Here is a 1012-nt window from a genome sequence, read left to right as displayed (position 1 = left end):
TACCTCTTAGCAATGTGGCCAAACTCATCAACTGACTAGTAAAATGTGGCTAGGATGGCAAAATAGCATCAAGCTACATGGTACAGCCTCTCCTTTCTCCTGGAGTTAGCTATGGGTCTGGGGCAGTCATAACTGGTCTTACTTACCTTACAACTGGACTGGGAGATACACCCGAGGGTGCCCTTACCTACCAGGATACATCCTGTGCCATCTGGACTCTCTCCCTGACAACGGGGAAAAGACGAAAGCCAGACAACACCATCAAAAATGGGCACCCTGGTGGTTCTACTCACTAGCTGTCTTTTCCTCCCAGACAGCAAATATAGATGTAGAATTATAAGTAAAGACCCTAAGAGTAGAACTGTTGCTTCTAATAGCCCCCAACACAACATTACCCTTCTCACTGAAAAACTCACAGATAAGTGGCCCTACAGAAGCCTATGAACTTAGATATCCTAAATGCAGCCCAGTGTGACACTTGTGCATTAAGACTGAATGGTGCTCGCTCACTTCAGCAGCACATATACTAAAATTGGAACGATACCCAGAATATTAGCATGGCCCCTGCAAAAGGATGACAAGCAAATTCATGAAGCGTTCCATATTTTTAAAAAGAAACGAACAAAGTCTCCAAGAAAGATGGGACTATGTGAAAAGACCTAATTTACATTTGACAGGTGTACTTGAATGTGACAGAGAGAATGAATCCAAGCTGGAAAATACTCTTCAGTATATTATCCAGGAAAACTTCCACAACATAGCAAGGCAGGTCAATATTCAAGTCCAGGAAATACAGAGAACACCACAACGATATTCCTCAAGGCACATAATCGTCAGATTCACCAGGGTTGAAATGAAGGAGAAAATGCTGAGGGCAGCCAGAGAGAAAGGTCGGGTTACCCACAAAGGGAAGCCCATCAGACTCACAGCAGATCTCTCAGCAGAAACCCTATAAGCCAGAAGAGAGTAGGGGCCAATATTCAATGCCCTTAAAGAAAAGAACTTTCAACTC

General features: G+C 43.7%; 1 non-coding gene across 1 annotated transcript; it reads left to right on the top strand.

Annotated features, from left to right (window-relative positions):
• The first annotated feature begins 498 nt into the window (after positions 1-498).
• LOC119468980 lies at positions 499-609 on the top strand. The gene has a single exon (XR_005197804.1). It is a non-coding gene; the product is annotated as a U6 spliceosomal RNA (small nuclear RNA).
• The last annotated feature ends 403 nt before the right edge of the window (positions 610-1012 follow it).

The sequence above is a fragment of the Cebus imitator genome, unplaced genomic scaffold (assembly GCF_001604975.1).
Source record: "Cebus imitator isolate Cc_AM_T3 unplaced genomic scaffold, Cebus_imitator-1.0 Scaffold544, whole genome shotgun sequence".
Taxonomy (NCBI): Eukaryota; Metazoa; Chordata; class Mammalia; order Primates; family Cebidae; genus Cebus; species Cebus imitator.
This window is presented reverse-complemented; position numbering and strand designations above follow the sequence as displayed.